Source organism: Oncorhynchus nerka, linkage group LG22 (assembly GCF_034236695.1).
Source record: "Oncorhynchus nerka isolate Pitt River linkage group LG22, Oner_Uvic_2.0, whole genome shotgun sequence".
NCBI classification, from domain to species: Eukaryota; Metazoa; Chordata; class Actinopteri; order Salmoniformes; family Salmonidae; genus Oncorhynchus; species Oncorhynchus nerka.
In genome coordinates, this window is record NC_088417.1 from 21606221 (window position 1) to 21619967 (window position 13747).

Here is a 13747-nt window from a genome sequence, read left to right on the forward strand (position 1 = left end):
TGGCTGTACTGGTCTGGGATATGCTCATATATTTGTTGACATGAGTTGAGTGAAAGTTGATTCCAGCTGATGCTCAATTTGGCCCCTCATCTAAAAGGAAATGAGAAAACACAACCATAGTGTGTATATAGATGTACCTCCATATATACTCATACTGAATGTTTCAGGGTGAAATGTGGTATGTTTACATAGATGTACCTCCATATATACTCATACTGAATGTTTCAGGGTGAAATGTGGTATGTTTACATATGTCCGGAGGGGGGGGGGGGGTTGGTCCGGAGAGGGGGTTGGTCCGGAGAGGGGGTTGGTCCGGAGATGGGGTTGGTCCGGAAGGATGGCTGTTCCGGAGAGGGATTGGTCCGGAGGGATGGCTTTCTGGAATCTGGAAGTTGGATAATTTTGCCTGAAACACCCTAAACAGCTTCTAGAGCCATAATCATTATGCCTAATTCTATCTAAAAAAATCTATGTTTATTTTTCTGCATAGGTTATATTTAAGCAATAAGGCCTGAGGGAATGTGGTATATGGCCAATATACCACGGCTAAGGGCGGTTCTTACGCAAGACGCAACGCAGAGTGCCTGGATACAGTCCTTAGCCGTGGTATATTGGCCATATGCCACAAAACCCTGAGGTGCCTTATTGCTATTATAAACTGGTTACTAATGTAATTAGAGCAGTAAAAATATTTTTGGGTCATACCCATGGTGGCTTTCAGCCAATCAGCATTCAGGGCTCGAGCCACCCAGTTTATAATAGCTAAGATAGTTGGACAAGCTACTCTAACTTGATTGATAGCCTAAAATGACTTGTTAGCTGCTTATGAGGTTAGAAGATTGGGAACCTTTCTAGCTGGTTAGCTAAAGACAACTTTATAAAATTGCTTAGTGGCTAGTATTGCAGAGAAACAACAAAACATTTTAGTTTTATTTATTCATCAAGAAGTAATCAAATGGCTACAGAGCTTGATCACATTCATGAGCCCATTACCAGAAGCTAAAATCAAATCAAATGCTGTGTGTGTCACTCTACTCTCTCTCTCTCCAGTCAGGGTGCCCCCTCTTAATTATGATAAAACGTGGGTTATTAATTTAACATCTGAAAAAAAAAACACATAAAAAGAGGACAAATCTGACAGGGCACGTGCCATTGTGCCTCTATGGGCATGTGACACTGTGTGTGTGTGTGTATGTGATCCTGGCTCCTGGACCTAGTAGACAAACCTGCGTGTTAGCATGCTGGTCACATATCTCATCTCAGACACCCCCACCCACGCACGCACGCACACACACACACACCGCTCGTCTCACACTGACAGCTCTGTATTACGACCCAGCAGGCACATCTACCTGCACAGGAAGGAGGGAGGAAAGGAGGGTGAAATGATGAAAGGAGAGAAGGAAAGATGGAGTGAAATAATCATCTTACATTTTTTCCATACGTATCTTGGTGTGGATTTGGTGAGGACGATGGCAATGGCAGAAAATTACATTCAATTAAAACGTGCCCAATCTTCAATCGAGCCCTGCCCAATATCCCCGTGGATATTTTATATTGTACATATTCAATCCTTTTCTATACTTTATATTTATTATTTATTATTATTATATTTATATTTTCCATGACATAGACCGACCAGGTGATCCAGATGAAAGCTATGATCCTTTAGTGATATCACTTGTTAAATCCACGTTAATCAGTGTAGATGAAGGGGAGGAGACAGGTTAAAGAAGCATTTTTAAGCCTTGAGACAACTGAAACATGGATTGTGTATGTGTGCCATTCAGAGGGTGAATAGGCAGGACAAAATATTTAAGTGCGTTTGAACAGGGTATGGTATTGGGTGCTAGGCACACCAGTTTGTGTCAAGAACTGCAATGCTGCTGGGTTTTTCACACTCAACAGTATCATGTGTATCAAGAATGGTCCACCACCCAAAGGACATCCAGCCAACTTGACACAACTATGGGAAGCATTGGAGTCAACATGGGCCAGCATCCCTGTGGAAAGTTTTTGACACTTTGTAGAGTCCATGCCCTGACGAATCTAGGCATTTCTGAGGGTAAAGGGGGGTGGGGGGTGCAATTCAATACTAGGAAGGTGTTTCTTAATGTTTGATATACTCAGTGTATAACCAACCAATCCTTCCAGATCAAGACAGTTCCTCTGCCCAGAAGGGGAAGTTTGCCATACAGAACTCTGCCACCTGATGGCAGTAGTACTCTAGTATTCCACATTGACAGTGAAGCCTGTCCTCATAATGGTAATTATGAATAAGCTAGAAACCCTCAGTCAACACTATCTGACCATGCTAGAAAGAATCAACGTTTTTAGTTTACCTTCCTTAGTAACCCTTTAACTTTTAACTCATATTTGGTTGTTATTTATGATAATGTTACACACTTTGGATTCATGGTTCAGGGAATGGAGAGGAGAGAGAAAGAAAAAGCATGCACCCCCCTCCCTCTCTTTCTCTCCCCCTCCCCTCTCTTTCTCTCCCTCTCCCCCTCCCTCTCTTTCTCTCCCCCTCCCCTCTCTTTCTCTCCCTCTCCCCCTCCCTCTCTTTCTCACCCCCTCCCCTCTCTTTCCCTCCCCCTCCCTCTCTTTCTCACCCCCACCCCTCTCTTTCCCTCCCCTCCATCTCTTTCTCTCCCCCACCCCTCTCTTTCTCTCCCTCTCCCCTCCCTCTATTTCTCACCCCCACCCCTCTCTTTCTCTCCCTCTCCCCCTCCCTTTCTTTCTCACCCCCACCCCTCTCTTTCTCTCCCCCTCCCTTTCTTTCTTACCCCCACCCCTCTCTTTCTCTCCCTCCATATCTTTCCCTCCCCCTCCCCTCTCTTTCTCTCCCTCTCCCCCTCCATCTCTTTCTCTCCCCTCCCCTCTCTTTCTCTCCCCCACCCCTCTCTTTCCCTCCCCTCCATCTCTTTCTCTCCCCCCCCCTCTCTTTCTCTCCCTCTCCCACTCCCTCTCTTTCTCACCCCACCCCTCTCTTTCTCTCCCTCTCCCCCTCCCTTTCTTTCTCACCCCCACCCCTCTCTTTCTCTCCCCTCCATCTCTTTCTCTCCCCCACCCCTCTCTTTCTCTCCCTCTCCCCTTCCCTCTCTTTCTCTCCCCCTCCCCTCTCTTTCTCTCCCTCTCCATCTCTTTTTCTCCCCATCCTTCTCTTTCTCTCCCCCACCCCTCTCTTTCTCTCCCCCACCCCTCTCTTTCTTTCTCACCCCCACCCCTCTCTTTCTCTCCCCTCCATCTCTTTCTCTCCCCCACCCCTCTCTTTCTCTCCCTCTCCCCCTCCCTCTCTTTCCCTCCCCCTCCCCTCTCTTTCTCTCCCTCTCCATCTCTTTCTCTCCCCCTCCTTCTCTTTCTCTCCCCCACCCCTCTCTTTCTCTCCCCCTCCATCTATTTCTCTCCCTCTCCCCTCCCTCTCTTTCTCTCCCACACCCCTCTCTTTCTCTCCCCCACCCCTCTCTTTCTCATCCCCACCCCTCTCTTTCTCTCCCCCTCCATCTCCCCCTCTCTTTCTCTCCCCCACCCCTCTCTTTCTCATCCCCACCCCTCTCTTTCTCTCCCCCTCCATCTCCCCCTCTCTTTCTCTCCCCCACCCCTCTTTTTGGAAGTAATATAGGTACAGTTTAAACTGAATGGTGTGTGTAGCCAACTCTAGATTAGGGAAGAGATTTCCTCTCTCTCCGTGTTTCTCTTCTAACCCAGCAGAAGGCGGAATAATCTTTTTGTCATTCCAGAATGCATTTAGCACCACTACTGTTTATGAAAATAAAAAAACAACAAAAGATTGATGTCTGTCTGTGTTTTCCTCTCCCTCTGGCACCTTAACTCCCTTGGTGGTATTACCTATATGAAGAAGGAATCATACAAACAGGCTGGAGACTCGATGACACACTGTCCCTCTTTCCCACTCCCTCTCTCTCTCTCTCCCTTCTCTCTTTCTCTCCCTCTCCTTTCTCTCCCTCTCCTTTCCCTCTTTCCCACTCCCTCTCTCTCTCTCCCTTCTCTCTTTCTCCCCCTCTCTCTCTCTCCCTTCTCTCTCCCTCTCCTTTCTCCCCCTCTCTCTCTCCCTCTCCTTTATCTCTTTCTCTCCCTCTCCTTTCTCTATTTCTCTCCCTCTCCTTTCTCTCCCTCTCCTTTCCCTCTTTCCCACTCCCTCTCTCTCTCTCCCTTCTCTCTTTCTCTCCCTCTCCTTTCTCTCCCTCTCCTTTCTCCCCCTCTCTCTCTCTCCCTTCTCTCTCCCTCTCCTTTCTCCCCCTCTCTCTCTCCCTCTCCTTTATCTCTTTCTCTCCCTCTCCTTTCTCTATTTCTCTCCCTCTCCTTTCCCTCTTTCCCACTCCCTCTCTCTCTCTCCCTTCTCTCTTTCTCTCCCTCTCCTTTCTCTCCCTCTCCTTTCTCCCCCTCTCTCTCTCCCTTCTCTCTCCCTCTCCTTTCTCCCCCTCTCTCTCTCTCTCTCCCTCTCCTTTCTCCCCCTCTCTCTCTCTCCCTTCTCTCTCCCTCTCCTTTCTCCCCCTCTCTCTCTCTCTCTCCACACTCACAAAGACAAAAACATCCAGACAGCTCTTCCATCCAAGAACACCGTTCGACCTGTGGTGGAAAATATATTCAATTCAATTCAAATTGATGTAGCGAGGAGTAATCTTTCTCTATTAAACCTGTCACTTTTACCAATTGTTCCTTAATATATTTTACTGCCCAGCTATGAGGGTAGCACATAGCACATAACATAGACACACACACACGTTAGAGCACGCACATACACACACACGCAAGCTTTTGTGCACACATACACACACAGTGTGAGTAAGCTGCCGAAGGAGTCAGTCAGACTTAACCTTCAGATAGGAGCTCAGAAAGACCTTGGTTAAGATAGGAAGTCATGTGTGTAAAATCACTATACTTTAAATCGCACCGCTCACTGCTATTGAGATGCAGAAGTTGTTACGTGGGGTATAATGATACACAGGTTTGTGTGTGTGTGTGTGTGTGTGTGTCTATAGAAATCTGAATGATAATGAACCAAGTTCTACTTAAATAGTCTTATGAAATAAATGACATGCTTAGTCCATTTGTACTTATGAAGACAGTTGCATTCTAATTTATATGTCAAATAATTAGATCTGGAGGTATTTGGAGAACAAGACGTGCTTCGCTATGCCACTGAAAGGTAAATGATTTGCACTTGGTTCGTTTTTAATGACTAACCTGGAAACAGTCATGTAACAGTCCAGTGAACACATGAGAAACCAGACTGTGTTTCAACTTGAGGATGTGATGATGAATTTGCCCCTATACAGTACATGACCACTGATAGTTCATCTTCTATCTTTCTGAAGCACGCTCATGAGAATCTACTATCAAAGTGCTTTTTAGTCCAGGAGTCGGTTCAATCTGGATCCAGGAAACCGGCCCTTTAGTTTAAGTATCTAATGGAACATACACAGATCTACATTTACATAACAACAATGTCCCTTTAGGCTTCTATGAACCAGTATATGTTTGAGTTGATGTTAAATAGAGGTGAGGCCTTTTATCTTTCTCTCCCGCACATATTGGTTGCTGAAAGGTTGCTGGTTCGAATGCCAGAGCCGTCAAGGTGTAAAATCTGTTGATGTGCCATTGAGCAAGGCACTTAACACTAATTTGCTCCAGGGGCACTGTGCTACTATGGCGACCCTGTAAAACAACACATTTCACTGCACCTATCTGGGGTATGTCACAATAAAACATATTTATTTTACATTGACCTCAGGATACTAAAGCAGTAAAGGCCTCTTCTAACAGAGAAGAAACACGTACTGTACATTATATTTATGTTAGTTTATCATGTCTATTAATGAGGCTATTTATGTTGATGTCAAACGGAGGTGAGGCCTCTGATCTGTCACACACAAACACACACCACACACATACATGCACACACACTCAACATTGACACGAGGCCTCATCCCTTTCGCATCTTTTCATCAAAGTAATCCTCTCTCTCTCTATAACTCTATCCATCCACCCATCTCTTCCTGAGTGATCTAATTTGATTAAAGGACCTTAAAGAGGGGAATTCACCAGATGAGACACAATATAAAGCCAAGTAACTCAAGACTCCAGTCCTTCTTATGCATATTGAATGCACCAATTTACGCAATGTGACTGAATCACCCGTAGATGGCAAACCAAGCTTCACCCTCTCTGCTTTGCTGGCAGAGGACCAATAAACAAAAGCTAGGTTTCGGCAGTGAACAATTACCCCTCCTTTTGGAGAGCGAAGGAGCAAGTTCCTAATGATTGGGGCTGGCTAGAGAGAGGGATGGAGAGATGGAGAGATAGAGAGTTGGAGGGTGTAGAGTGCATTTCTACAAATGCCAGGTAAACCCACAATTAGCAGGAAGCCATCTCCTCAAGTGCTCTCTTGTACCTTCCAACCTCTCTCAATCACTCTCCTTTCTTCTCGCCCTCCTTCTGAGAAGCGTAAGATGGTCTATATCACATCCAAGTCAGGGCCCATCTTCCCAAAACATTGAGCTGCGTTCTCAAATGAATCATGCCTTTAATCTCATTCATACAAAGCCCCCTACTTCAGAACTCAGTACTTTTAATGGATTTTTAAATGGAAGAAGATGTAATTCCGCTGGTAGTGGGTGATGTGTTTGTATCACTGAGTGTTTTGTTGTGATGTTGTAGTTGAATAGTTGAGTGTAGCGAGCTATATGATGACCATTTCGTGGGTTTGAAAAGAAGAGCCTGATCCTTTACCGAAACTCTTCAATATTGCCTGTTACCTAAAAGGCCACTGATGTTTTTAGTCTCATGGACGTCATTATATGCTCAAACTTTCAAGAAAATATTAACTGCAACTCTGTTGATATGCAACGACTTGGTAAAGCTATCAGGTTAGGGCTAGGGTTATGGTTAGGGCTAGGGTTATGGTTAGGGGTACTGAAGTAGGGTTAGGGGTACTGAAGTAGGGCTAGGGTTATGGTTAGGGCTAGGGTTAGGGTTAGGGGTACTGAAGTAGGGTTAGGGGTACTGAAGTAGGGCTAGGGTTATGGTTAGGGCTAGGGTTAGGGTTAGGGGTACTGAAGTAGGGTTAGGGGTACTGAAGTAGGGTTATGGTTAGGGGTACTGAAGTAGGGTTAGGGGTATGGTTAGGGGTACTGAAGTAGGGTTAGGGGTACTGAAGTAGGGTTAGGGGTACTGAAGTAGAGAGGGTTAGGGTTATGGTTAGGGGTACTGAAGTAGAGAGGGTTAGGGTTATGGTTAGGGGTACTGAAGTAGAGAGGGTTAGGGTTAGGGTTATGGTTAGGGGTACTGAAGTAGAGAGGGTTAGGGTTATGGTTAGGGGTACCGAAGTAGAGAGGGTTAGGGTTATGGTTAGGGGTACTGAAGTAGAGAGGGTTAGGGTTATGGTTAGGGGTATTGAAGTAGAGAGGGTTAGGGTTATGGTTAGGGGTACTGAAGTAGAGAGGGTTAGGGTTATGGTTAGGGGTACTGAAGTAGAGAGGGTTAGGGTTAGGGTTATGGTTAGGGGTACTGAAGTAGAGAGGGTTAGGGTTAGGGTTATGGTTAGGGGTACTGAAGTAGAGAGGGTTAGGGTTAGGGGTACTGAAGTAGAGAGGGTTAGGGTTATGGTTAGGGGTACTGAAGTAGAGAGGGTTAGGGTTATGGTTAGGGGTACTGAAGTAGAGAGGGTTAGGGTTATGGTTAGGGGTATTGAAGTAGAGAGGGTTAGGGTTAGGGGTACTGAAGTAGAGAGGGTTAGGGTTATGGTTAGGGGTACTGAAGTAGAGAGGGTTAGGGTTATGGTTAGGGGTACTGAAGTAGAGAGGGTTAGGGTTATGGTTAGGGGTACTGAAGTAGAGGGGGTTAGGGTTAGGGTTATGGTTAGGGGTACTGAAGTAGAGAGGGTTAGGGTTAGGGTTATGGTTAGGGGTACTGAAGTAGAGAGGGTTAGGGTTAGGGTTATGGTTAGGGGTACTGAAGTAGAGAGGAGATTCAGCAACACTGGGAGGACAACAGAATGAAATTAAAAGTGTCTTTCTTACTAAAATTAGAACCAACGTGTTTGGGCTTTTGGATTTCATCAGAGTTTTTACAGAAGTAAAACAGAATGACATTTATACATTTATACCAATCACAATGAGTAAGGAAAGCAAAACTGGATGGAATTGTTAAAACAAATGGACCAACCAATAGATTGTGAGTACAAATAGGGTTAGGGATACACCAGACTGTCGTGTGGGTTAGGGTTAGGGTTAGGGATACACCAGACTGTCGTGTGGGTTAGGGTTAGGGTTAGGGTTAGGGATACACCAGACTGTCGTGTGATTGTATTCATGGTATCTTATATATAAAATAGATGAACTGGCAGTACGACATTGACAACCTCATATAATTACCCAGCTGTAATTGACTGATATTCACACATTCTTCCCCAAAGAGTAATGTCATCTAATTAAAGAGAGAGTTGACAGCCTGATGTCACCTTCACTAGGTCCCCACTGGAAGTGTGATGTCCTCAGACATCCTGTCAGACACGTACTCTGCACGCAGTATGGCGTGATGTCTCTGTCCATGTTGCTCTTTGGGCAGTATTTCTGTTACATGTCATTCAAAATACATATTTCAAATACAAATAAATGCTATAGAAAAGTGACCGAATATATTTAGTAAATTGTCTTTCACCGGCCTGAGCTACAATCCAGTGGGATTTGTAACCAGATACTTTCGAGACCTGTCATTTATCATCTCAAAATACTTTTCTATAAAAAAAAAATGTTTGCGGTTCACCATTTGGTGACCCCCTTTCCCTCAGTATCAGAAGTCTGATGGCATTTTCACATTTAGATGAACATTTTGGTCATTTAACAGACAAAACTAAGGTAGATTTCCCTCTAAGTTTTCTCCCTCTCTTCACATCCCCTCAACTTTCTATCTCTCTACATATCCCAGTCATATTTTTTATTTTATTTTACCTTCGTTTAACTAGGCAAGTCAGTTAAGAACAAATTCTTATTTTCAATGACAGCCTAGGAACAGAACGACAGATTTGTACCTTGTCAGCTCAGGGATTTGAACTTTCAACCTTTCGGTTAATAGTCCAACGCTCTAACCACTAGGCTACCCTGCCGCCCCATATCAAGTTCAAAAGTTTTTTGTTACCATTACAATGTTGTTGTAGTGAAGGCATGTACTTGCAAATGCATTTTGTATTTCAGAAATGACAAAATACCTCCATTTGATCTAAATACAATTCTTTGCAAAAGTATTTTCTATTTTAGTTTGATCCAATGGTTTTAAGAGTATCCTGTACTTGTAACAACATTAATGTAGCTGTATCTTTTGCCCTTCTCTACACGTGTGCATGTAGGATGTTAAAGGGAGTGAAAGAGAGAGAGACTTCATTTGTCTTTGCAACGTCGACACAAACGAGTGCTCGCCGTTGTCTCTGTCAGCTAAGTTTCATTATCTTGCCTGACTGTAGCGCTGTGTATTACAGTGTGTGTGTGTGTGTGTGTGTGTGTCAACTCATCTAGTCACTAGCTCACCAGAGTGTTTGGTGTTAACTCTCCCTCGTTGACCTTTAGGGGTGGCGATCGATAGGAGGATATTTGGCGTGTGTTGTACCATCTTCACGGACTGAAGAGGCTCACCCCACTTCACAGAGTCATTTAGGAGGGCCTGGGGGGAGGAGAGGGTGTGTGTGTGTGTGAGGAGAGAGAGAGAGAGAGTGTGAAAGTGGATGATTGTGTGCGTGCTCATGGTAGAAACAGAGATAGAAGAGAGGAATGATGTTGCAGTGAGTAGTTGAATTGGTCCTACATGCCTTTTAGGTGAAATCAATAATGATCCATTCATTGAGGGTCTATCTCCTGGCCAAGCTGCCTCGTCCAATAACAGCTGGGGAGAGAGGCAGGTGGTGTGGAAACGCACACAAGCCCACACACATTTACACACCAAGCCCACACCTCGGGGTGCAGAAGCAGTCTACAGGGAGTCTGTGACAGGGAGCTGTCTGTCTGTGGCTTACTGAACACTGAAGGAGCTTTCCCTCTAAGCTCTCTCCCCCTCTTCCTTCTCTCCACATCCCCTCATCTTTCTATCTCTCCATTCTGACAGACCTAAATCCCTGTTTTCCATCTTTAACAGATGGATAATCCTTGGCGGGTTCTGGGTATCTTGCTGTTTCGGGCTAATCATCTCACATGACGTTTTAATATGATAATGGCTGTTAACACCTGTCCAATTAGCTGGATTGTTATACACCTCAACCTGCGAGAGGACGCCATGCCGTGTTGCTAGCTAACTCACACATTGATAGATGTAAACACTCTGGCTATGGTATTTTGCTATACATTGAATGCTAATATTCTATTGAAATCCTAGTTTAAAAGGAAGTGTAATTGATGGGGCTTATGAGAGACAGGGAGGAAGTTAGGCACAAAGGATGTTAAACTATGGTTGATTTGGGTAAGTGTTGTTATTTAATTTATTATTGACCTTTTTATGTGGTGTTTTTGAGTCTCATCTTAGTTTCTCTATGTGTCTCGCTGGATGTCATTGATTACTTTTTAAAGACGTAGTGACAGAAAAATTCCAGACATGTCCCAATGTGTCTTCAACTTTCTGTTGAAAACTGAGAACCAAGCTGATATTTGGTTATTTTTGCATACCAGATTAGTGGAGCAGCAACCTAAAGACAAGTTTTGAAACCGCATTGAACTAATCTTGTGGAGACATTGGTTACATCCCAATAGCCTACAGTCCTAGAAGTAAGCATTGTATATGCACACATCTTTTGGGGAGAATAGCATTTATTAAGCTTTTCTAAATTAGTATTGTTAGTAGCATTTTCATCACTCACCGCGTGTTATCTCGACCTGTGTACAGCATTTACCCAGCTGTCAATCAATCAAATGTATGTGTATGTACGTATCGCTGTAGCCTATATGTGTATACAGACCGCATGTATAAAGGACTATATGTACTGTGTGTATATTTGATTTGTAATATGGGTGTGTTGTTAGAGATAGATGGTGCTAGACGGTGGACCGTTGCCACACTTTAAAGGCTGGGTGTGATTGAGAAGCACAGCTTGACAACAGCAATCTAAAAATCACAGTAGGACCTCAGACTGGTCAATCCCACTCACAGCTTCTGACATTCACTGAATAAAAAAAAACCTGAAGATAGTTTGGATTGAAGTTCACCACTACGGTAGAGTGCCCGCACCACTACACGCACAAGCTCACACTCAAGCACACACGAGGGCAAACATGCACGCACACACACACACACACACACACTGATCATACTGTAGTTAATGAGTATGTATTGTCCCAGCCAAACCCTCAAACCCACAGACCGTGTTTCTCTGTTTGGAGAGGAGGCGACTGGGTGGGCTGAGGTTAACACACGGGGGAAAGTCTAAGTGCTCACTGTGTGTGCATTTGTGTTTTTTCACGTGTGTTTGTGTGTGTCTGTGTGCACGTGCACGTGTGTGTGAACTATAATAGCTTTCTAATGGTTTTACAGGAATACAGTAATGCTATTCACCCCAACAGGGCAGCTACTGGGTGGTCCAAAGTTAGACAATACACCTATCCACTTACTAAAATATAATTTCACTGTTTAATACTTCACTATTAAATACTAAACTATTACCTGTGTAGGAGTCTATACTATAAGAGCTGATTCCATAAATCTATCACCCCCATAAATTTCCATTTCATTGGAGGACGAAGGGAAGAAAGAGGTAGGTAGGAATAGATGAAATCTAGGTGGCGAGGAGGACAGAAAGGCAACGGGATACAGGATCTATCGGTGCTCTGACATCTCTACGTCCTGTCTTACAACAGAAGTCAGTAGGAGGGAACATAATAACAGGGAAACAAACATCAATAGCATCTTCAGCTGTTATACTATGGCATATAGATGTTTGTTTACATCCATAGCAGTGTTCTTCTCCTCCCCTATGCCAATGGAGACAAGGAAACACTGTCAACCAATGTTATTGTAGAGAGACAGTGTGTGTGCTTATTAACACAACATCTTCACCAGTCAACATCCCTGGTTCAGAATTTCTCTCTCACTTCTCTCTCACTTATGGTGTAAATGAACATTTACAGACTCCCGCCATTTCATGGTTTGCCCTGCCTTATTAGTTCATATATATATTATTATAAGTGTGTGTGTGTGTGTGTGTGTGTGTGTAACCGGGGTAATTATGAGTGCTAGGGGAGATCAAAGGAGCCACATTACAGCACTAGTCTCCATGTTTCAGCTGGGGTGTGTTTGTGTGTGTGTGTGTGTGTGTGTGTGTCTGTGTGTCTCCAGTGGGCCTTGATGCTGTAAGCTCTCCTGGTTAATATTACAGGATAGAAACACTACAGCGTGTAATCTGGCAGTTATCCCAGCAGAGCTGCACAGCACACTGTCATACATGTCAAGAGGAGGGGAGGTGGAGGGGGATGGGAGAGAGAGGGCGGGATAGAGCGGTATGGGGTGTCAAGGGGAGACAGAGAGAGAAAGCTGAGAGAAAGATAATCAGTGAACGTAAGTGAGAAAGAATAGAGAAATTAATTGATGATTCAGGGGAAATATCCACTTTTTCCACAAATTACATTTTCTCCCTCTGTTTGTAGTCATTGTATCATAACTGTATTGCTAAAAAACTTATCAAGTGTATTTTGTCTAGTATGGCACCATATAGTGTGCGTGTGTGTGGGGGGGTGTGACAAACTGCCCGAGGGCCAATAGAAAGAACGTCCGTCTCATGTCACCTTGGCAACGGGAGTGAAGGAAGATGTGAGGAGAGAGGAGAGGGCCCTGTTGTCTTATCCCTTCCTGCCACTACCAGAATTTCCTCAGGCTTCTGTCCGTCCTCTGGTTGCTAGGCGCCCACCTTGCAGTGTGTGTGTGTGTGTGTGTGTGTGTGTGTGTGTGTGTGAGACATCTTTATGATAAACATCGTATGCAGAAAAACTGTATTAAAGAACACAAATGATTATTACATCCTCAGGGCAATGGTACTACCGCTTCCCAGTCTGATGGATGAGAGGGCTGTAGGCGAGAGAGAGAGAGAGAGAGAGAGGCAGATTAATGTATAGAGTAGGGGTGAAAATCAGATTTCTGTTATGAGAATAATTCAATAATTCAGGGATGCAATATATGATCACAATGATAAAGATACAGGGATATAATTGTATGTAATTGTTTGTGTATGTGTGCACGCGCTAGTGTGCGTGGTTGTGTTTGTGTGTGTCATTTGGCTTAATAACAAATGTCAGGGCCCCCTGATTGGACAATTAAAACCAGCAGGGTTCCAGTGTTTGACGGGAGAGAGTGTGACATCCATCATAGGAAACAATCACCCTCTACCCTGCAGGAAACCTGTGTGTGTGTGTGTGTGTGTGTGTTTCACCCTAGCTAAAGCTCCTATCCCACAGTAATAATTGTCTCTCCATTCTGCAGCTGCCTAGAATGTCATAGTGTCTGACCATTCAGAAAGAATTGAGGGAGGAAGGAGGAGCTAGGGGAGGGATGGAGGGAGTGAAGGAGGAGCTAGGGGAGGGATGGAGGGAGTGAAGGAGGAGCTAGGGGAGGGTAGAGGGAGCCAAGGAGGGGAAGATGTGAGGGAGGGGAGGAGAGATAGAAGGGTTAGTGGAGGAGATAGAAAATAGGTATAGATGTGTTTAGTAAAAATGTATAAACATTTCAGACATGGAATTAAGCATTTAATATTTTT